This window comes from Mastigoproctus giganteus, chromosome 9, assembly GCF_048544385.1.
Source record: "Mastigoproctus giganteus isolate SK-2022 chromosome 9, ASM4854438v1, whole genome shotgun sequence".
Lineage (NCBI taxonomy): Eukaryota > Metazoa > Arthropoda > Arachnida > Uropygi > Thelyphonidae > Mastigoproctus > Mastigoproctus giganteus.
In genome coordinates this window covers 211,828,343-211,853,073 of record NC_143583.1, presented here as the reverse complement: position 1 = coordinate 211,853,073, position 24,731 = coordinate 211,828,343, and the positions used below count along the sequence as shown (strand labels likewise).

General features: G+C 38.2%; 1 pseudogene; it reads right to left on the bottom strand.

The window, feature by feature from the left end:
• Positions 1-2,359: 2,359 nt before the first annotated feature.
• Positions 2,360-2,533, bottom strand: LOC150081101 (U2 spliceosomal RNA; annotated as a pseudogene).
• Between the last annotated feature and the right edge of the window lie 22,198 nt (positions 2,534-24,731).

Below are 24,731 nucleotides of genomic sequence, written 5' to 3'. Positions count from 1 at the left end.
TCTTCTAAATTTTGAAGTGCTTTTTGTACTCCAAATAAAATTATTTTAAGAGTAAAAGATTTTTATAATATGAACTGCCTTGTTCTACCAAAAGTAATTAAAAAAGTATTTTTAAAATTCCTCTTTATATAACCAATTTTATTTATTATTATTATTACTTTTTGGTAAATATTTACGCATACAGCGCTTACCTTGCAAAATAAGGAGAAGTAGTTTTCCTTCTGTGCAATATAGGCTTGTTGTGGATAACAGGTGAACCTTGATGAGTGATGAGATGTGGACTGCCAGTGCGGATCGTTGGATTTCCTCTTTGTAACTTATGGGCAGCTGTATTTCTGGGTAAAGGTGTAACTACATCATTTCTCTGCTGAAGAAGTGAATTATTCTTTTGGCCTGGTCTTAGTGGCTGAATTCCAACATGGGTTGAACTTTTTGTTGGAGTCTGTTTCCAATTATATTGTGGGTTGGTGCCTGTTTTACTATTATTTGAATAATCTGTTTTTTTAGACTGTGACCACTTATGATCTTGAGATGAAAAACTAAGTTGTGAAGCAATATCTAAGTCTGAAATAATCTCAGATTGTTTTTTGTTGTCCAAGTTCTGTTCTGGAGTTAGATTATTTTGTGATAACCCTTTTTTGGAAGTTAATTGTTTTGTAGAGGTTAAATCAATAGGTGAAGAATTTGGAGGTACTATTCTATTTTGGTTGTGTCTTGATATTCTGGAATGGGAGCGAAATGGTTCGCCACGAATATGGTCTACTGTAGGACTAGACAGCATTCCTACAAATGTTTGGCTTGGCACATTACAAGACTTTATGGTTTTATTTGACATTTTTATAACATGACTTTTGCTTCCTGTTGTACTTTCTTTACTGCCTCCAGCATATTTACCTGACCTGAATCTATTTTTGGGGCCAACTCCAAAAATTTTTGGAGGCAGCGGTGATCTGCTACCTGTGAGTGAAGTTGTATTTTGCAGCAGTACTCTTTGTTTACTTTTGAACGTACTTTCTTTTGTAGGATGAGTTGAATGAATGTCAGGAGTATTTCTTGACTCATATGATGATCCTTTATTCTGACATTCAGTTACATTTTTATCATTTCCTTTGTGAAAATGGCTACCATCCTGCTGGGATGAAGGTGACAGGTGAATACTACCTTTGCTAACCTCCCCTGATCCCTGACACACTACAGATCCTGAACAACAGGGAATAGATTCTGTATGGCTTAAACTTGATGATTTTATATCAGGTACATTGCTTCTTGATTTTTGAATTCTAAAAGAATTTGTTATGTTTGATTGATTTAAACAGGTATCTCTTTGCAAATTTATACACTTGTTAAATTGAGAACTGAGCTCAGAAGAATTGTGTGATTTGTTCTCATCTAGTGCTGTATAATAAGAAGATTCTGACCATTTTCCATCTAATTTGTTCGAAGAATCAGAAGCATTTAAGCCGCACTGCACAACTTGCTGACCATATCTTGATTCTTGAGAGGGAGTGCTCTTTACTGAACATCTGGCAATATCTGGAGACCAGCACACAGATTTCTTTCCTGGCTTTTCTTTTCCCATTGAATCAATCAGTAAATGATATACAGCATATACATGATCATACCTACTACCACTGCTTTTTAAACGGCTGTCTAAACTCTTCTGGGACATGCTTAACAATTCTGCCACTCGACTGATAGCCTGTTTAAAGATCACAAGTCAAAATATTTTTATTTTTCATAGCGAGTTATCTTGCATTATATACTAGAACCATGAATAAGCATACACCTTAAAGAATGATCAATTACACTGGTCTGCATAGATTTTAATATTTCCAAAATTCATTGTGTTTTTTGACATAGTTTTTTTGCTAATTCTAAAAATCCATACCATTTTTAACCTATCACATACAGCTTTTTTACAAACAGTAAAAATTGTTTTATTAGATATACATTTGATGTATACATGATATGTGTACTACTTCCTTTGTGAGAAAGAGATATAGATGTGTTTAGACATGTCAAGACCAAGTCAGATAGCTGTATAAACCTGTGAAGTGTTTCTTCAGCATTCAATTATTTTATGATGCAGTCATGCTAATTAGTAACTGCTTCTAAGTTGTTTTTCATATTCTGTGTTTGATAAGGGCAACTCATAGTTGTGTGAACAATCCAAATATATTTTTGTTACATTTGTGGTAACTGTTATTTGTGGTAACATATGGTGAAACAAATGCAGGATGTAGCATCATTTATGGAAAGTACATATGGTACATATTTTGTAAAAATTAAATTAAGTGACCAAGATAAAAGTTGCTTCCCTCCAACCGCCATAAACTGCATTGTACATGTGATTACATTTGTAAATATGGCAAAAAGAGGGCCAGTTCATCTGTCATTCCCAGATGACAGTAGAGAGAATCATATTTAATGACTGCTACTGTTGTTCCATAAATGTAGCAAGTTATAATGCAAAGAACACTTTGAAAAGAACAGATACTATACTTTGATCTTAGCCAAAAGGCTGAGAAGTGATATAATGCAAAGAACAAGCAGAACATTGTATACCTTAACAACATTATTTCAGCTGTGAGGCCAATACCCCAGGGACCTGACTACTGAAAATGACAGAAGGTTATCAAATTGTAGCAGGATACTTAATGATTTTGTAATAACTGAAAGCAAAGTGGAGGAGAAATTGTTGAAGTTAAACATAAGAAAAGCACCTGGGGTGGATGGGATCTATCCAGTTATATTAAAGGAGGCGACAAAGCAACTAAGCAAACCCTTAGCCATAATTATGAGAGCATCCTTGGACTCAGGGGAGGTTCCCGCGGACTGGAGATGTGCAAATGTATCCCCAATTCACAAAGGGGGATCGAAGTGTGACACAAGTAATTACGGACCAGTTAGTTTAACTTCTGTTCCGGGTAAAATAATGGAGTCACTGGTTAAAGATGCATTGCAGGATCATCTAGACAAGACTGCAGCAATAATTCAGACACAGCATGGGTTTGTTAAGGGAAAGTCTTGTCTGACAAATTTGATAGGATATTATGATGTGGTTACAAAGGAACTGGATGCAAAAAATAATTTTGATTTCAGGAAAGCTTTTGACACTGTTGCGCATGGAAGACTATTGTACTGATTGGAGCAGAATGGTATTAATGGTAAGTTGCTACAATGGATAAAAGGATGGTTAAGTGGGAGAAGACAGAGGGTGGTAATCAATGGGTGCTGCTCTTCGTGGACTAATGTTATTAGTGGTATCCCACAGGGTTCGGTGTTAGGTCCACTGTTGTTTTGTATATTTATCAATGATATTGATGAAGGTATATCAGGCTTAATGTCGAAGTTTGCAGATGATACAAAGGTTGGCAGGGTTGTTAATGACAGTAATGGCAGGTGTGCTACTGCAACAGGATCTAGATAATTTGGGCAGATCGGCTAAGAAGTGGCAACTGAAGTTTAACCTTGACAAATGCAAAGTACTGCATATGGGTAGAAGTAACCCAAGAGAAACGTACTGTGTGGTACTACACTTAAGGTGGTAGAAAATGAAAAAGACCTGGGAGTAATTATGCAGTCAGATATGAAGTTTTCTGAGCAATGCAGACAGGCTGCCAGGGCAGGTCATGGGGTTTTGTCAATGATATATAGGAATTTTGCTAGCAGGGAGAGGGAGGTGATTGTCCTTCTGTATAAGGCAATGGTCGGGCCATGCCTTGAGTACTGCGTACAGGTCTGGAGGCCTAATTTTAGGAAGGATGTAGATTTACTTGAGCGTGTACAGAGAAGGGCAACAAGGTTGGTGAGGGGAATGAAGGGATGTTCTTACCAAGAGAGGCTTAAGTTCTGCAAATTGCAGTGGCTGGAGACTAGGCACCTGCGCGGTGATCTGATTGAGGTGTATAAGGCCTTGAATGGGTTGAGCACGCTGAATTCTGATGGGATCCTTCCACTTGTTCAGATTACAAACCTAAGGGGGCATAAATTCAAATTAAGAAAAGACAGATGTAGAATAGATGTGCGGAATTTTGCCTTTAGCCAGCGGGTGGTTAATTGTTGGAACAAACTTTCAGCTGTTGTTGTGGAAGTTGAGTTGAATAAATTTAAGGAGGAACTGGACAGGCATTTGGAGGGAATGGTGTGATTTTTTTTTTTTTTTTTTTGGCTGATGCTGCATAAGCTCATACACTTGCTTTCTTGCATCACATGCCACTACTACTACTACTACTACTGGTACCACTTCCACCAGCTATTCTTGAATGTATGCTCTCAGATCCTGAATCGGACATTTGTAATCTAGAGCAGTGGTTCTCAGATGGATCTATCAGCAACCCCTTCGGGCAAATATTCGGTGCCACCCCCCTCCTGTCATGATTTTTTGTAATGTAAAAAAAAAAAAAGAAAAGAAAAAAAAAAGTATTTCTGTAAAAATGAGAATTTATCATAAGCTAAAATTTTACCACTAAAATTACTTTATAAATATTTTTAATACAAATATATTTTGAGATGTTTATCATTACTGAGACATATTCAGCTGAGTCAAAACATTATGAACTACCTAATTGATGGTCCTCCATGTGCAGCCAAAACAGCTCATACCTGGCAAGGCATGGACATTACAAGATTTCTAAATGTGTCTTTGGTATCTGGTACCAACACGTAACCAGCAGATCCTTTAAATCCTGTAAGGTCTGTGGTTCAGACACTGCAGATCAGAGTTGCTGTTCCAACACAAACCACAGATGCTCGATGGAATTGATGTCTGGGGACTCTGGAGGTCAGGGCAATACCTGGAAATCTTCCTCATGTTCCGAGAACCAGTCTCAAATAATCCAGGTGGTGTGGCATGGCGCATTATCCTGCTGAAAGACTGCATCGCCAGAGGGGAAGACTGTTGCCATGAAAGGGTGTACCTGGTCAACAATGATGTTTAGGTAAGTGGTAGATGTCAGAGTGCCCGGCACACGGATGACTGGACCCAGGTATCCCAGAAGAACATCGCCCAAAGCATGACACCGCTGCCACCGGCTTGTTTTCGTCCCACGGTGCATCCAGGCACCATCACTTCCCCAGGTAAACAACGTGCGCTCGTACCCGGCCATCCACATGGTGCAACAGGAAACGTGATTCATCACGTTTCCAGTTTCAATGCTCGTGCCCACTGTTGGCGCTGTCCCCGGTAAACCGTGGTTAGCATGGGCACTTGGAATGGCCTGCGGCTACACAGCCTCATTTTCAGCAGGGTTCGATGTACTGTGTGTGTTGTGATTCATTACTCCCATCACCAGCATTCCAATTACTGGCGAGTTACGTCACAGTCACCCTTCTGTTCCCACGTAACATCCGGGAGCGCCTTCACTCACCTCGAGCATCGATCAGCCATGGTTGTCCAACACCTTGCTGGCGGTTTGTGGGTTTCCCCTCCTCGGACCACCTTCAGTAGGTATTAACCACGGCTGACCGTGAGCACTCCACCAGCCGTGCCTTTCGGATATGCTCTGACCCAGTCGTCTGGCCATTAAAATTTGGCCTTTGTCAAATTTGCTTAAGTTTGCTGCCTTTCCCATCTGAAGAACAAGAGTAACACTGATTACCCGGCCAGTGGTTTTTATATCATGTTCTGACCTGCGCATGTGCCGCAGTTCACCTGCAGTTGCTTCGATTTGTATAACGACTTGCTGGTCATAATGTTTTGGCTCATCGGTGTATCTACTTGTTATTTATTACATTGTAATAACATTTTTTTTTTTTTTTTTAAATTGTGAATATATAGGGTTAAAGAATTTTATTATCTTTTGTACACAGCTTGTCAGTTCTGGGACACAAATTACTTAGAATACAATTTAATTTGCTGTCAATATCTATTGATTTGTTTCTCGCTTTACATTTAATTGACACTAAATTAGAAAATCCAAGTTTACAAAGATGATAGTGGGAAAAGCCGACCGGGCTTGCCGGGTAGGTAAAGTGCCTGCCTGGCAACCCAAAGGTCGCAGGTTTGATTCCCGCCTCGGGCTGGATATCATGATGGTGCCGAACCAACCGGTTGGTTGGATATCCCGGCCACGATACACGAAGGAAGCAAGAAAAAACTGGTTCCTTCGTGTATTGATCACATCATATGAAATAAATAAAATAGTGGGAAAAGCCACTAGGGAATTCACTTAAAATAAAATTGGACTGGATTGACTATTCCACTACAGTGTAGTCAAGGATTAGGAGAATGAGGAAAATGACTGTTAAACTAGCAAAGACTGCTTTTGTTTCCCCCCCCCATTGGGGTCATCACCCTATGCTTGAAAATCACTGATCTAGTGGATGATATAAACTGTTGGTATACAGAAACTCAGAACTCTGGGTTCTGAGTTTCTTTATTGTCAAGTTCACTTTACACAAAAGTAAATTTGACAATCTCATGAGGGATTTAAATCTACACAAAGGGTCTGGATTTCAGTTGTAACCCCATAGTTTTTAAGGTGAAGATGAAATCTAAGAATCTGTTGACCCCAGTGACAGTCTTCTTATGGTATAGACATTGTGAAGAAGGATTGGTTCCCCATTTTTCCGAAGAAGGCTCAATGCTATATTGCAATAGCATTCCTGCAGTTATGAACTTTTTTTGGAATTTTCTACCAACTAACAGAGTTGAGGCTATTTATTGATGTATTTAAGCAAAAGCCTCAAAGGAGTTCTTATTCATAATGGAAACAAGTATGCATCCATTCCTCTAGTCCATTCAGCACACTTAAAAGAAAAGTATTAAAATGTTAAGCTTCTTTTGGAAAAAAAATTTCAGTTCAATGATTGTGGTTGGCTAGCAAGTGTAGATTTTAGAGCTATCAGCTTGCTATAGGGCCAACAATTTGGATACACAAAAATGCTTCACTTTTTGTGCAAGTGGGATATTCAAGCGAGAAATGAACATTGGGTAAGGAAAATGCGATTACCAAGACCATCTCTGACACCAGTTCAAAGGACAGTGAATATGAGCCTCTAGAAGATTGAAACAGAGTACTCTTATCTCTTCTGCATATAAAGCTAGGTTTAATGAAGCAGTTTGTCCACGTCCTGAATAAAGAAGGACATTGTTTCTCAAGTATATTTAAACCAGATTTTTGTGACTAACACAAAAAAAATAATAATAATAATAAAAACAGGAATTTTTTCTGGGTTCGAATTCTGCAAGTGCTGCTAGACTGTGTTTGAATTATCCATGAACCAAACTGAAAGATGCTTGCTGGATTTAAAAATTTTTTGAGAAACAAACACCCAGACTATGAAACAATTCTTGCACTCTCCTCTCAAATATTTCCTAGAAAGTTTATATAAAGTGAAGAATGCAGGGAAAGATTCTATCAGGAGGAAAAGAAATGGAAAAAGGTACTAAGGGGAATGAAATGTGAGTATTATGGCTAACTACTGTTGGGATGCTAAATTTCCACCCCCCCTCAATGAAAGGGGGACGGCTGCTGAAACTAGTTACCTGAGGAGGTCAAAAAAAAGGGCAAGTTTAATCCAGCCTAGTGTATAAAAAATCCAGTTTTCAGCCATCTGTGCTTGACAGGAGGGCATAGCTATTGATATTTCTGTTTAATGTATTTTTATATAAAAATAAGCTGTTTTATCATATCTGTAAAAATATAAATTAATGAGAAGCATATCCACTAATATTTGTTTGTAAAAAATTCAAATAACTTGAAATTTTCGTTAAAAATGTAGTTCAGATTACTTATCTGCAGTAAAACTGAGAACTTTTCTTAAAATGCAGACCAGTATTATACAATCAAAAAAATATATATATTATTTAGCAAGAAGTAATTTGCAAATATCTATATGCCCATATCCAATGTGAATCTAAATTAAATTTAGTGCCTTTAGTATTGCTTAATTTTTTAGTAAAAAATAGTGTCATTTTCTTTTAAATATTGTATTAAATTAGTTAAATCAAATTACTGACTAGTACATTCACAAAAACTTAAATATTTTGAAGCATTTTGTTAAAATGATTGTATTTTGAATTTTTTTTTGAAAATTTAAATTGCTCCAACAAAAGCTGCCCTAAAAATTTTAATCAGGGCTAAATGCTCCTCTCTGCTTTCAAATATATACTAGACTTTTGCCTAACTAAAAACTGCATACATTTATAGTTACCAAATGTTTTGGATATATCTATTGAAATTACTTTAAATTATTTCTGTTGCACTGGCAACAAAATATTGTTCTCTATTTCACTTCAACTTTCTGTTACTATGAGGTGAGGTGTTGAAAAGTTTCTAGCCTCTCAGAAGGAATGTTGGAAAGTTGTGAAACCTCATTTATTATTCAAAATAGTCCTCCCTTAAGTCAACCACTTTCTGGCATGATCCAGTAGCTTTCATAAACCACTCGAATAAAATTCAGAAGGTTTTGCCTCAAACTAGTTGAGGCAAAACCTTCTTCATCACAGCATTGTCACTATTGAATTTCTGTCCTTTTTGAAATTTGAAAATAGAAGATAGTCTGATGGAGCTAAATTCGGTGAGTAGGACAGATGCTATAATGGTTCGAACCCACAGTCACGCAGTGCTGCTTGAGTCACAAACGTTGTGCCCTGGTGCATTGTCTTAATGCAAGACAATGCTTTACAACTAAAAGACAATGCTGAAAAAAAGCCGTGAGTTAGGGTTGAATTTGAAAGTGTCTGCAATTCTGCCCAGACACTATAGAAGGGAGAATATGATGAGAGCCTTGTCGATCAATTCAGCCCTGAAAGATTGTGCAATGCTCAAGGGGTAGAAATTTTTTCAGCCTGGTCTGTACATGTTAACAGAAGGGACTGCATCTACAGGGATGGTATACACTTAAATAGAAAGGGTGCAAGAATATTTGTTGATGCTATTGAGGCAGAGTTAGGTGGGTCGGAAAACTGCTAGCTTGGGGGGGGGGATACACAGACTAATAGATTAACAGTAGCCGCCGGCAGAGGTAAAAGTGATTCTTGCACTACTTCTATTGAAATGAAATTGAGCAGCAGCCTGGAAAGCAAGGCAATGGGAATTTCCAGGACTGCTGGGAGTCATAGTGGAACAAGTAAATACATTGGCTGTGTTAGGGTAACTAAGAGTGGAAACATGTGCATGCAAAACTTGCATGTACACCATTGCTAGGAGTATAGTTAATAAATTTGATGAGCTTGTAGCACTAGTCAATACATCAAAGGCAGATATTGTTGGGATATCAGAGACATGGTGTCACACAGACATAAGCAGTGCAGAACTGGAATTTGGAGAGTACAATGTGTACAGAAAGGATAGACAGGACAGGAAGGGAGGAGAGGTTATGCTGTTAGTTAAAAAACACATAAAATCTAAGGAAGTGCATCCAATTGATGTGGGTGAGCAATGCAGTATTCAGTCTGTCTGGTGTGACATAAGCACTGGGAAAGGAAAAATGAGAGTAGGTGTGTGTTATAGGCCTAATGAATCTGACGAGTATAATGGGCAAGTGGGCCAGTAAATTAGAGTGTTATAATGGAGGATTTTAATTTCCTGGATATTGACTGGAATTTGTGGGCTGGTCACTCACACACTAGCAAGGCTTTTGTGGATTTATTGGATGATTGTTTTCTACAGCAGCATGTTCGGGATGCAACTAGAGGGAGTAATACTCTTGATCAGTAGTGATTCTTCATGCATCAAGAATCTGCAGATAAAGGAACCACTAGGTAGCAGTGATCACAGTGTGCTGAAGTGGGATTTACTCAAAGAGGTAACTACCACCAAGGGTAAAGGGAAGGGTTTTTGCTTTCGTAAAGGTGACTACGGGGGTCTGAGACAGTATTTAAATTCTATATGGTGGAACCAACTGATGATGTTACCAACAGAAAATTCAAAATGGGAAGCATTCAAAGAATTAATCTTGGAAGCTACTAGGCTTTTCATTCCAACAAAGAAATATTATTCAAGGTTTAGGCCTAAATGGATGTCAGATGAATTAATTAGACATGTGACAGAGAAGAAAAATGCATAGGATACATATAAATTACCATGTGATACAGAAGCCTATGATAGATATAAGCTGGTCTGTAACCAAGTTACATAGGAGGTTAGGCAGGCAAAGGCAGATTATGAGAAATCTTTGGCAAAGGAAGCAAAGAAAAACAGCAAAGAGTTCTTTACTTATGTAAACTCCAGAACGAAGGGGATGACTCAGATTGGTCCACTTGATATCAATGGGTCAACTGTTGATGATCCTGCTCAGGTAACTAACAAACTAAATGAATATTTTGCATCGACATTCACACATGAGGAGTTATTCAGGGAGGGGAATGCCAGAGGTGTATTCAACTTTGGCAGTAAGCTAGATAATCTTGTAATAACTGAGAGTAAAGTGGAGGAGAAATTGTTGAAGATAAACACAAGAAAGGCACCTGGGGTAGTTATTTTAGAGGTGGCAAAGGAAGTAAGCAAACCCTTAGCCATAATTATGAGAGCTTCCCTGGACTCAGGGGAGGTACCTGTGGACTGGAGATATGCAAATGTGACCTCAATCCACAAAGGAGGTTCAACGGGAGACACAGGTAATTACAGACCTGTTAGTTTAACTTCTGTTCCAGGGAAATTAATGGAGGCACTGGTTAAAGAAGCAGTGCAGGATCATCTAGACAAGACTTCAGTTATAGCTTGGACACAGCATGGGTTTGTTAGCATTAGCATTAGCATTAGTAGAGGCATTTGATGCAAGAAAGCAAGCTTATGCAGCATCAGCCAAAAAAAAAAAAAAAAAAAACCACTTCCACTTTACCCCTCTGTTCGTTCAAAATACCTGTCCAGCTGAGCCTTAAACTTATTTAGGCTATCAACTTCCACGACAAGGGATGCAAGTCTGTTCCATCAAACAACCACTCGCTGGCTAAAGGCAAATTTCCGCACGTCTATCCTACATCTGTCTTTCGTCAGTTTGAATTTATGCCCTCTCAGGTGATTATTCTGAGCGAGAGGAAGAATAATCACCTGAGAGGGCATAAGTTAGGGGGAAGTCTTGTCTGACTAATTTGATTGGATACTATGATGTAGTCACAAAGGAACTGGAAAGCAAAGAATAACTTTGATATCATATATTTGGATCTTAGAAAAGCCTTTGATACTGTTGCACATGAAAGACTGCTGCACAAATTGGAGCAGTGTGGCATTGGAGGCAAACTGCTGCTATAGATAAAGGGATGGTTGAGTGTGAGAAGACAGAGAGTGGTAATCAATGGACACTGCTCTTCGTGGACTAATGTTATTAGTGGAGTCCCTCAGGGTTCAGTGTTGAGTCTATTGTTGTTTTCTGTATTTATAAAAGATATTGATGATGGTATATCAGGCTTAATGTCCAAGTTTGCAGACGATACGAAGGTTGGCAGGGTTGTTAATGACACTAATAACAGTATACTGCTGCAACAGGATCTAGAAAAGTTGGGCTGAGAGGTGGTAAATGAAGTTTCACACTGACAAATGTAAAGGACTACATATGGGAAGCAGTAATCCCAGAGTAACGTATCAACTCTGTGGTACCACACTGACAATGGTAGAGAATGAAAAGGACCTGGGATAATTGTGCAGGCAGATATGAAGTTTTCTGAGCAGTGCAAACAGTCTGCAAGAGTAGCTCATTGTGCCTTGTCAATGATATACAGGAATTTTTCTAGCAGGTATAAGGAGGTGACTATCCCCTTGTATAAGGCAATGGTCAGGCTACACCTTGAGTACTGTGTACAGGTCTGGAGGCCTCATTTAAGAAGTATGTAGCGCTGTTGGAACTAGTACAGAGAAGGGCAACAAGATTAGTGAATGGAACAAAGGATTGATCTTACGAAGAAATGCTTAAGTTTTGCAAATTACAGTGTCTGTAGACTAGGCACCTACGAGATGATCTGATTGAGGTGTACAAAGCCTTGAATGGTTTGAGCATGCTCAGTGCTGATGGATTCTTCCTCTTGCTCAGAATAATCGCCTGAGAGGGCATATATTCAAATTGAGGAAAGACAGTTGTAGGATAGATGTGCGGAAGTTTGCCTTTAGACAGCAGGTGGTTTATTGCTGGAACAAACTTCCATCTGTCGTTGTAGAAGTTGACAGCTTAAATAGATTGAAGGCAGAACTAGATAAACATCTGGAGCGAGTGGATGGGTGAAATGAGAAGGGTGTGTGTGTGTGTGTTTTTTGCTGATGCTGTATAAGCTTGCTTTCTTGCATCATGTGCCTTTGCTAATGCTAAACTAGAAACACCAGTATACTTCTGCATTATAACAGCTCTCACTGATTCACCTACAAAAGATCTATTATCTTTAATCAATTTCTCAGTGCCTATAAATATTCAACGATGGAATCTGCTTTGGGCTCAGAAATACAAATATTAACCAGCAGATTCTTAAACAGGGGTTACAATAAACTGAATTAGGGTACAAGCTAAGGATGGGATACAAAAAACTACACTAACCAACAATAGTAATAGCAAAAAATACTTTATTTCTGTCCCATATGTTGAACAGTGGCACAAGCAGCGTAACAGATTCTTTAAAGATACCGAATTTAAAATTGTGGCCAGGCCAATACGAAAACTACACACTATACTGAACAATCACTCAGTCCTTATCTCTTTCGCAACAAAAATTAATGACATGGTATAGAACATTTCTTGCAGTGATTGCGACTTGTCTTACCAAGGTTCTACGTGGTTTCCTCTGAATTTGTGTGAATCAACACACGCCCTCAGTTCGCGCTTCTTGTTCAGCAGCGTCAGAATTAGCCTTTCATGCCATTAATGAAAAACATACATTTTTATTCAACGAGGCCAAAATACTTCGTGTCCAACATAATTATATGAGACTATTAATTGCTAGTTAGTTAGTTAGTTAGTTGGTTTTTAGGAGCATTAGCAACTAAGGCCATATTGCTCCGGGATATGCGGTGGTCATTCCCTGACCTTTCCACATCCTCCGTATTTGGTGGCGACGGGCTCGAACCCCGGTCTAATCAAGAGGCCTGTGCTATGCACTGCTGCTCCTTCCCACCTGGCTACGGAGGCGCCACTATTAATTGCAGAAACAGTTGAAATTAATTAGGAAGGAAAATCGTTTTGCAATTTTTTCGTTAAATTAATTTTTTACTTAATTTTTAATTGTGTTCAATTGATTTTTAATTATTGTTTACTGTAATGTAAGATTTTCGATTTTTTAATTGTTTTCATTTTAATTTCTGGAGAGTATCATACAGAAGCGTTCTACATATCATATTGAGGTAAACTTCTCTTATTATTTTACAAATATGGATATCAACGTAGAACGTATTGAGCATTTAGCTCTGGTTCATACTATCATATTCATTTTTATAAAAAAATAAATTAAAAAAAACGTCAGGGACATTGTTCTCATTGAAATGTAAAGTTTCAAGTTCATAGCTGCAATATTTTGTTTCCTTAAGAATTTTTTTGTAAAATCATCCCATTTTATTTTTTAATAAAATGGGATGATTGTTAATATGGCACTTTTCAATGGAATACATTGTGAAAAACAAGAAAATTTTCATAAAAAATATATGAATGTGATATTAGATATTCTCAAAAGTTATTATTTACTAAGTGAGAAAAATAAAAACTATTTACATGAATGAGAAAAAAATTCAATGTGAAATATTTGTGTATTTTTATACTATTTGCATTTAAAATTAGGGCCAAAAACCTGATTCCTACTTTTGTGGAAATATCACAAGGACCTCTTTGCTACGTGATGCTTGGTTACCAGAGGCCTTGCCCCACCAGATTTCTCCCCCCCCCCCATGTGATCTTTAACAGCCATACCAAGCAAACTATCACCTCTTCCCCAAATATTTCAATATCAGGTTGTGGATTATAATTAAAATTAAGTTATTATCTATCTTGTTTAAGTTGATAAGGAGGATCATTGCCTTGAAAGCTTCTTTGTGCTTGTTTTATCATTTTTATTTTCATTCATGTTTTATCGCTTTTATTTTCTTTATATTAATAGTTTATCTTTAATTATTTTTAGTAATTTTGCCATTGTTGACTGGTACTGTTCTTTGAAACAGTTATCGATAGCCCACTCCGCTATAGAGTTATAAAGTTTTTAAATAATTTTGATAGGTAGAGTATTTGACTTATGAGAGATTTCCCCTTACCCTCCCTCCCAAAAAATTTAACAATTAATACAGACCTTGGAGTGGAACTGACTAGGGCTAGTAGAAGTTTCTTCTGTAATAAGGGTTGTTAACCTTGGATCACTACCAAACCATGAGTGAGAAATTGCATCTATAAGGTTGAGTCTCTTGCTTTGGTCTGGTTCCAAGAGACCATACAAAAGATTACGGCAGTCTGAATCAAAAAAAGAATGGCATAATTCTTTATTTAAAAATAATGACTATATCTTAAATCTTAGTGTTTAAAAGATTAATTTTCTTAATAAATTAACAATTAATAAAATGATGATGATAACAATAAAAATATTCCATTATTTCAAATAGAGTTAAAAATACAGAGGGTATAAAGAAAAGACATTTGCATCCTAAGTCAAAGTGAGAGAAGTTTACAATAGGCAAAAATGTAATAGAAAGAGTCATAAACAGAGCAGAGAATCATGTTCACCCATGATTATTAACATAAGAATTCAAAAATTATTACATAATTGCTTAAGTATTATGTGAAGAAAGCTTAGTTAAGTTCATATGTTCAGGAAATTAAAGCAAAATCAGTGACAGGCAAGTAGTTAGTAATAAGTAAATGCCATTAGAGCTATTAAAAACTAATAGAGCAAGCTTATCTGTGAAAAGATCTAAACCTCCCAAGGACTTCCAAATTCATTTCACAAATATACATGGTCTCAATTCTAATCTCAACGATGTCTATTTCCACTTAAAGTCTGCCAAACCCCATGTACTTTTTCTGACAGAATCTCAGTTATCGGTTGATTCAACTACTGCTCATCTCAGATGCCCATATTATTCGCTGCATGATTCTTTTCACCTCAAAGGTGGTACTTGTGCATATGTTCGTTCTGATATTCCCTGTCAGAGACTTGGCAATTTTGAATCTCCTCTCTTTGATCTTCTGTGGCTTAAAATCTCTCTATCTCATTGTGTCAAATTCATCTGTTGTCTCTCTACCGTTCTCCCAACTCCACTAATCACTTGGAGCTCCATGACTTCCTCTCTTTGCAACTTGACTTTCTCCGGTCCAACTTTCCTAACAGTGAGGTAATTTTCCTTGGTGATTTTAATGTTCACAACACCAGCTGGCTTCCGTTTTTTAGTCACACCGACCCAGCTGGTCGAGATGCTGAAGCTTTTGCAATTACTAATGATCTTGCACAGACTGTTCATTTACCTACAAGAATACTGGACAATCCTAATCATACAGCCAATACGCACAAACAACCCTTCTAAGTACACGGTCGAAGTGAGAGGTCTTTTAGGCACTTCAGATCACAACTTGGTGATTGTCTCTTCTCCAATGGAACCTTTATTTCATGGCTATTCCCAACCTCATGTTGTTTGGCATTACAAGAATGCAAAATGGGATGACCTGCAAGATTTCTTTTCCTTGGTCGGATTACTGTTTCAGAACTTCTGATGTCAACATTTGCTCAGATCGTGTCAGTGAAATTATTCTTGCAGGAATGGAATCCTTTATTCCACACTCCACTTTAAAATCTCATCCTTTATCTAAACCTTGGTTTTCCAATAAATATGCTAAGGCTGTTCAAGAGAAGAATGTTGCATATCATAATTGGTTTGTTTCTAATTCTTCAGTTTCATTTTCTGCCTACACCAAAGCTCGCAACAATTGTAAAGCAGTTATTAATCAGTCCAAACTAGAGTTTGAACAGGCTAAGAGTAGAAAACTTGCTTCTTGCCCTAATGGTAACCGAGCATTCTGGTCTCTTGCCAAAGCTATTGGCCACAACTTTTGCCCATCTCTGCTCCCACCTCTGCCAAACCAGATGGTTCTGTTGTCACTTCAGCCAAGGATAAAGCTGACCTGCTAGCATCCTATTTTTCTTCCCACTCATATATTAATGATCTTGGTAAAACACCTCCCACCATTCCCAACACGCTCCATTCAATGCCTCCTGTGGTCTTCCGTCAAAAGGATGTCAGAAGGATTTTGACGAATCTTGATGCTAAGAAAGCTCCAGGTCCTGATGGTATTTCTCCACTTGTTCTCAAAACCTGTGCTCCTGAACTTACTCCTATTCTTTGCCGCCTTTTTTCACTTTCTTATTCCAAAGGTGTTTTTCCTTCTGCTTGGAAATTTGCTCATATCCAGCCAGTTCCTAAAAAGGGTGAAAAATCCCTCCCATCCAATTATCGTCCCATTGCAATTACTTCTACTCTTTCTAAAGTAATGGAGAAATCAATTAACCGCTAACTCTTAAACTATCTGGAAATCTTTCGTCTGATCAACGATCGCCAGTATGGATTCCGCCAGTGTCGATCCACTGGTGATGTTCTGGCTTATGTAACCCATTTATGGACTAATTCAATGGAAAGGTTCGGTGAAACATAAGTAGTTGCTCTTGATATCTCAAAGGCTTTCGATCGTGTTTGGCATAAAGGTCTTCTAAACAAGCTTCCATCTCATGGTTTGCCAACTGTTTTTAGTAATTGGTTATCCAGTTTTCTCTCTGATCACTCACTGAGGGTGATGGTAGATGGCTCTCTGTCTTCTAACTTCTCCACTAATGCCAGTGGCCCCCAAGGTTCAGTTCTTTCCCCCACTCTTTTCCTCTTGTATATTAATGACCTTCTTCCATTGACTGGAAATCCTATCCATAGTTTTGCCAATGATAGCACATTGCATTCCACATTCCATTTTGAGAAACCTTGTCCTGCTCAATCAGCTTCAACTTCTCGAAAATCTGCTACCAATTCCTTAAATGCCGATCTTCAGGTAATTCTCCAGTGGGGCAAAGACAACTTAGTTGATTTCAACCATTCTAAAACTCAGTCTTGTCTTATATCTCGCAAAAAGGATTCTTCTGCTTCTATGCTTATCTTTAGTGACACTCCGATTTCTAGGCAAAATGATATATCTCTTTTGGAGATTACCCTGACTTCTAATCTCTCTTGGCACAAGCACATTACAAATATTGCTTCTTCTGCATCTAAAAAACTTGGTTTTCTCTTTCGCTCTTGGCGTTACTTTTCTTCCAAACAGCTGCTCACTCTGTATAAATCACAAATCCACCCTGCCATGGAATATTGTTCCCACATCTGGGGTGGTGCCCCCAAAACCTCTTTCAGGCTTCTTGATTCCATTCAGAAGAGGGCAGTTAGGTTAATGAATGACTCATCTCTAACAGAGTCTCTGCACTCGCTGTCTACTGTTTCTGCTGCATGCCTCTTCTACAGATACTTCCACGGGCACTGTTCTTTTGAATTAGCTTCTATAATTCCTGCTCTCTCTTTCAAAACAGTCCGAACACGTGCCGCCACCAGCCAACATCCATTTACTGTCCAACTTCAAACTCACAGAACCAACTTTTCATCTTCCTTGTTTATTCATTCAACTGCCGTTTTCTGGAACAACCTTCCTTCATACGTATTTTCTGAAAATTACAGTCTACAGAAGTTTAAGTCCAATGTCAAGAAATATCTTCTTTCGTCTTCTCAACCTCCAACCCAAGCACAGTACTAAGTACTATAGGTTCCCACCTATAGTACTTAGTACTCGTGTTTGGGGTTTACATAAAAAAAAAAAAAAAAAAAAAAAAAAAAAAAAGAATTTTGTAAATAACACAAACTTGCCTTTAGTAAGATGCTTCATAGCATCCCGATGATCCTTATCCAAACCCTTTGAAATTCTTTCCAGTAAGAGTTTCCTTCGTTCACGGACTGTGCTTGCCTCCCATCGTGGATAGCGAAATGGCAGAGTTCCTATCAGCATAGCATATAGGATAACACCGCTAAATTTGATTTAAAAAAGAATACCTCTAAGAAAGAGTCAAAATGAGTTAAATTGCATCTGTCATGAAATTGAGCAAATAAATATGTATAAAATAAACAAAAATATATTTTTCATGCTGTGAACTAATGACATAAAACTCCTATAAATTGCTAAGATGGGAAGTCAAAATAACTGTAAATGACACTGATATCTAGAGGAACCCAAGGAAATTCCTTAGATACTATCATTTCTAGATTTGTAATGGACCGTTCTTCCAACCATTTTTTCACCTGTAACAAATGTAAACACATTACTGTCGAACCTCTAATGCAGAAATGAAGCTAAAATAACTACAGAAGTGCCTACTTACACTTTTAGCCTGATCAAAAGGAACAGAGTCATCCCGAAAGATGCAGTTACTTGGCAGGTTGAAATAGTCTCTAATGGTCGGCAGCAATTTGCCTTCCAATATAGCCAGGTATCCATTGGCATTTACGGAACCTTTTATAAACTGCCGGTGACTTTCTCTGCGATACGAATTGCACCCCCATATCGTTTGGCTGGTAGGAAATTTCACTGTAGACACCATAGTCTGAATGGTATTCTTCACCACGTCTAAGGCGAATTGTTTGTCTCCCATCAGATGATGCCATCTCTCAAATATTGGCTAGATGGGGTTATCTGGAAAGTTTGGCTTTGAAATATCATTGTTTGAATTTTACAAAATTAGAGGCTTTCCACCCTGAAATTTTATTAGTCTACGAAATAAAATTGTTACATTTTATGACATTATTACACTAGTAACATTGAAGACTGATCCTTAATGACAACTCTTTTCTCCTCTTATAGATAGCATATGATCCAGCAAAGGAACCTACCAGTCACTAAAATGTCTTCCAGTTTTTACTAGAGATGATTGAACTAATATTTGGGAAATGAAGCTTACCAGCTATTCAAATAGGTTTCCTTCCAGTGCATACATGGATTCCAATCCTTTTGTAACTTCTGCAAGCATTCCTGATAGGTTTCTTTTGGAGTTGCCAGCAGTTCCTGTGTCATATTCTAAATAATTTCCTCAGTTGTTACAAATCTGTGCCCTTTCAAGGGGGCTTTAAGCTTGGGGAGATCATAGGAGCTAAACTGAGTGGGTATGGCCAAGGTAGAAAACTACAGTGATGGAGTGCTTCACAAGAAATTCTTGAATAGAAAGCAACAAGTATGATGGGTCAGTGTCATGATACAAGTATCAATTTGCTGAAAACCACTTTTCAGGCCATTTTCTCCAAACAGCATTGTGCAATTGCTATACAACTATTTTGTAGTATACCTGATTCACTGTGTGGCTGTGCAGCATAAATTCATAATGAATGATACTCTGTGAGTCAATAAATATTGCTACAATATTTATTGAACTAAATAAATATTGAACTGCTGGCAATTCCAAAATAAACCTATCAGGAATGCTTCCAGAAGTTACAGAAGGATTGGAATCTATGTATGCCCTGGAAGGAGACCTATTTGAATAGCTGGTAAGCTTCATCATTTCCCAAATATTATTATTGCTACAATGCTACAATGGATAAAAGGATGGTTGAGTGGGAGAAGTGGTAATCAATGGACACTGCTTTTCGTGGACAAATGTTATTAGTGGAGTTCCCCAGGGTTCGATGTTGGGCCCATTTTTGTTTATTTATCAATATTGATGAAGGTATATCAGGATTAATGTCCAAGTTTGCAGATGATACAAAGGTTGGCAGGGTTGCTAATGACAGTAAAGATAGTTTGCTACTCCACCTGGAGTAGCAAACTATCTTTACTGGCAAATGGGCTGAGAAGTGGAAACTGAAGTTTAACATTGACAAATGCAAAGTGCTGCATATGGGTAACAATAACCCAAGAGAAACATACCAACTGTGTGGTACTACACTCAAGGAAGTGGAAAGTGAAAAAGACCTGGGGGGTAATTGTGCAGTCATATATGAAGTTTGCAGGTCATGGAGGCTTGTCGTGATATATAGGAATTTTTCTAGAAGGGACAGGGAGGTGATTATCCCGTTGTACAAGGCAATGGTTAGGCCACACCTAGAGTACTGTGTACAGGTTTGGGGGCCTCATTTTAGGAAGGATGTAGAGTTGCTAGAATGAGTAAAAAGAAGGGCAACAAGATTGGTGAGGGGGAACAAAGGGGTGCTCTTACCAAGAAAGGCTTAAGTTCTGCAAATTGCAGTACCTGGAGAGGAGGCACCTGTGAGGTGAACTGATTGAGGTGTATAAGGCCTTGAATGGGTTGAGCAAGCTGAATGCTGATGGGATTCTTCGTTTTGCTCAGATTAAGAACCTGAGGGGGCATAAATTCAAATTGAGGAAAGACAGTTGTAGAATAGATGTGTGGAAATTTGACTTTAGCCAGCACGTGCCTCCGTAGCCAGATGGGCAGGAGCAGCAGTGTGTAGCACACACTTCTTGATTAGACCAGGGTTCGAGCCCGTGACCATCACATATGGAGGATGCGGAAAGGTCAGGGAATGACCAATGCATATCCCCGAAGCAATATGGCCTTAGTTGCTAATGCTTCTAAAAACCAAATAACAAACAAACTAACAATAATAAGCTTTAGCCAGCCGGTAGTTGATTGGTGGAACAGACTTCCATCTTTTGTTGTGGAAGCTGATAGCCTAAATAAATTAAAGGCAGAGCTGGACAGGCATTTGGAACGATTGTAGGGGTAAAATGAGAGGGTTTTTTTTTTTTTTTTTTTTGGCTGATGCTGCATAAGCTTGCTTTCTTGCATCATATGCCTCTACTAATGCTAATAGATAAGCATTATCTTCACATTTCATCAAAACTATTTCTTTTGTGAATCTTGAAGAAATTGGACTCTTCCACTAATAAGACTGTGGATTTGTTTCCAGATATCTATACACCAACAATTAGTAATCAGAGTGATCGAAGAAACAAAGTGTGGTTCAGCAGACTTTCAGAAATATGCTGTTCTCTTTCGTCATTGGTTAGCATGTGAAGCACAAACCTGGCTGAAACCTGTCACATTCCCAAATCTGGTGTTAAAATTTGTATCCCATAAGAAATAGCAATTTTGGTAGAAAGTTTTAGATAGTTAAATGTCAATCATTCCTGATCAGATCTTGTACCAGAACAATTGAATGATTGGTTTTTGATGTTGGAAGGCAGAATGAGGATGATCTTTGATGGACAAGCAGTTCTTTAAATTCTGTGAACAACTGAAATTCTTCAAATGAGACTTGACATCTTCTCCAAAAGTTACTTTTAATATTTTATAGGCTTCTGGTGAACTTTTCACTGATTTGGCACAGCTTAATGCAAATTTGGTGCTCAATAAGATCAGATAATTCATTTTAAAATATGATGACACATAAAATGTCTATTCAGCACAGGCAAATTTTTTTCCTTTTTTTTTTTTTTTATATGAAAATCACAAACACTAAAGGGATTAGAACCTATAGTACTTAGTACTATGCATGGGTTGAATGTTGAGAAGACTGAAGATACTCGTTGACATTTGATGTTAGACTTGAATTTCTGTAGATTGTAATTTTCAGGAAACACATGAAAGAATTCCTGCTTTCACGTGTTTCCTGAAATATTTCACAATATATCACTTCCCTGATTACTTAAATATCACACTAAATGAGAAAGAAGAAAAGTTGCTTCTGTGAGTTTTAAGTTGGACAGTAAATGGATGCTGAATAATTGCAAAATGTGTTTGGACTGGTTTGGAAGAGAATGGGGGAATTACAGAAATTTTCCTTTGAATTTGTCTATAAATGGGTAACATAAGCCAGAATATCACCAGTGGATTGACACTGACGGAATCCATACTGGCGATCATTGATCAGACAGAAGGTTCTAGGTGTTTAAGAGTTGGCGGTTAATTGATTTCTCCATTACTTTAGAAAGAGTAGAAGTAATTGCAATGGGACGATAATTGGATGGGAGGGATTTTTCACCCTTTTTAGGAACTGGCTGTATATGAGAAAATTTCCAAGCAGAAGAAAAACACCTCTGGAATAAGAAAGTGAAAAAAGGCGGAAAAGAACAGGAGTTAGTTCAGGTTTTGAGCACAGGTTTTGAAAACAAGTGGAGAAATACCATCAGGACCTGGAGCTTTCTTGGCATCAAGATTCATCAAAATCCTTCCTATATCCTTTTGACGCAAGACACAGGAGGCATTGAATGGAGATTCTGGGAATGGTGGAAGGTGTTTTACCAAGATAATTAATACATGAGTTGGAAGAAAAAGGGGATGCTAGCAGGTCAGCTTTATCCTTGGCTGAAGTGACAATAGAACCATCTGGTTTTGACAGAGGTGGGAGCAGTGATTGGCAAAAGCTTTGGCAAAAGAACAGAATGCTCAGCTACCATTAAGGCAAGAAGCAAGTTTTCTACTCTTAGCCTGTTCAAAATCTAATTTGTACTGATTAATAATTGTTTTACAATTGTTGCGAGCTCTGGTATAGGCAGAAATGAAACTGAAGATTTGGAAACAAGCCAATTACGATATGCAACATTCTTCTTTTGAACAGCTACACCTGTTCCAAAGAAGATCAGCTCAGCACCTCAGATCAGAACTTGGTGATTGTCTCTTCTCCAATGGTTCCTTTATCTCATGGCTATTCTCAACCTCGTGTTGTTTGGCATTACAAGAAAGTAAAATGGGATGACCTATGAGATTTGTTTTCTTCTTTTCCTTGGTCGGATTACTGTTTCAAAACTTCTGATGTCAACGTTTGCTCAGATCATGTCAGTGATTTATTCTACTAGGAATGGAATCCTTTATTCCACATTCCACCTTAAAAATCTCGTCCTTTACCTAAACCTTGGTTTCCCAACATTCTTATTTTGAACGACCATAGCTGTTCAAAAGTTGGCAAAGGATACAAAGAAAAACAACAAAGACTTCTTTACTTATGTAAACACTAGAAGGGAGAGGATGAGGCAGATTGGTCCACTTGATGTTGGTGGTTCGACTGTTGATGATCCTGCTCAGATAGCTGACAAACTGAATAAGTATTTTGCATCTACACATTCACACATGAGGAATCCTGTGAGGAAGGAGAGGACAGAAGTTTACTTAATTCTAACAGGGGGCTAAATGATTCTGTAATAATGGAGAGCAAAGTGGAGGAGAAATTTATATATATATATCTTTATTTTGTACAAAAGTGGTATATACACCCTTCACAGCAGCAATGCCCGATGTTTTACATTGGCTGGTGGACAATAGCCTTGGAGGACGGGGCCCACATCAAGGTTTGGGCTCATCCCCCAGAGCCAATAGTAGAATCATCGTCAGATTATTTACAGAACATTAAGCTTCTGACAGTATTTACAATGTATTAATAAAGATATTTATATCTATATCTATATTATATTTATATTAATATTTATATTCATAAAGATATTCATACATTCTTGACTTTATTCACAAGACATTCATAAAGACATCGTACTTTGAACATTATTTACAGTATATTGGGTATTATTATGCTGCCCATATCAATGTGCAGATTGCCTGACCAAGGTGTGCCTCCAATCCTTCGCAAACCTGCAGATGTCGCTGTTAATTGATTGGATTGTGGGGAGCATCTCTCCGGGGAGAAAACAGTCACTAAGGGCTAGTCTGTTTTAGTGGGCTGTGAGAGTGGGAGCTGACTTTAGTCTGGGTAGAGGAATTCTCCAGTCGCACAGTTCCCAGATGCTTGGCTCCGACACCATTCCGGTTGTCATTCTGACAGTGAGAACATGGTGTTTTTCCAATAAAAGATCTGGAAGTGGGGCAAAATTTAGTGAGACTGCCATTGCAGTTGTGGATGACGATGTTTATGCGTGATCCAATGAAGGAGCCAGTATTCGGCGGAGTACATGCACTGCGAACCCCCAAATTTCCAAGGCATATAATACGGCAAAGTATACTGAAGTATATACGTAACGGCGAGTCACATCCAGATCCCTAATGTGGAGCAGTTGTTGTTTGGTGGTCCAGCACGTTTGACAGAATTTTGCTGTAAGCATGTTAATGTGGGGGTTGAAGCTCAGTTTATAATCGAAGATGACTCCCAAGTCCATGTGCACCCTGACCACTGGAAAGGGAATGCCGTCTAGAGAAGCTTGAATTTTAGTGGGTTGGCGCTTCAGAGAAAAGACAATTTGGGCTGATTTGGCAGGGTTAATCAGGAAGCGAAATTGATGGAGATAGGATCCTAAATCGTGTAACTTTTCATTGATCTTTTTATTGATATTTGAGATATGTTTACTGGAGTTAATCTGAGTATATATCTTAATATCATTGGCATAGCAGAGTATATCTTCTCTCTGTTGCACAAATGGAATAATAACTGCTGTGAATAATTCTCCGAAGAGGACTCCGCCTTGGGGAACTCCCGCAGTGATCTTGCTCCAGATTGTGCGTTGATCCGCTTTAAGAAGAATGGTTCTGTCAGAGAGCAGGGTTGTGATAAACCACGTCACCTTTTATATAGAAGTAATTTTCTGGGAGGTGAACAATCGAGGGGATACTGATGGAGTCTAAGGCAGCTTCCAGGTCATTGTATGTGATGGCAAGCTCAGCTTTTGCTTCTAGTGCACTGAGAAGGCAATACGATCTTGTATAGTGCCTGACTCTTTCCATCTCTTATGCAGATTTTGTTTTTCTTGAAAACTGTTGTTCAATGCTGGTGTCCACCAAGCTCTCAAATGGGGAGTGATGCAGTCTTTGTAGCATCATAACTTTTAATGGTTCTAATCCATCTGGTTATGAGGTCCCC